Source organism: Phalaenopsis equestris, unplaced genomic scaffold (genome assembly GCF_001263595.1).
Source record: "Phalaenopsis equestris unplaced genomic scaffold, ASM126359v1 Scaffold000224, whole genome shotgun sequence".
Taxonomy (NCBI): Eukaryota; Viridiplantae; Streptophyta; class Magnoliopsida; order Asparagales; family Orchidaceae; genus Phalaenopsis; species Phalaenopsis equestris.
In genome coordinates, this window is record NW_018164666.1 from 5095320 (window position 1) to 5095753 (window position 434).

The window sequence follows — 434 nt, forward strand, 5'->3', positions numbered from 1 at the left end:
AAATATAAATTATAATATATATATATATATATAGGACTAATTACATATAGATCACGCGAAACATTCATATTTATAAATTAATTATCCGGGTGATTTTTTGTAACTACCGAACCGGTGTATTTACGAGTGTCACGATCAAACTATTGAGAGTCTGACGAAAATAAAAAATAAGGTTTGGGGTTCTACCATAAATTTTGATATTTGAGTGAGAATTTGAAAAATGAATGGAATAGGATGGTTGTTTCTTAAATAGCAAGTTTTGCATGCTCATTATGCTATTGCCCAATTTTCGACGTTATTATAATGTTGCTAGTAGCAGCCGGTTGCAACCAACTTGTCTCTTCGGCAACAAACTCTCATCAATGTTCAAGCTTGAAAAAATGAAGATGGAAACACAGCCGTGGTGGTCAATGAATACACTGTCAAGCTTCATA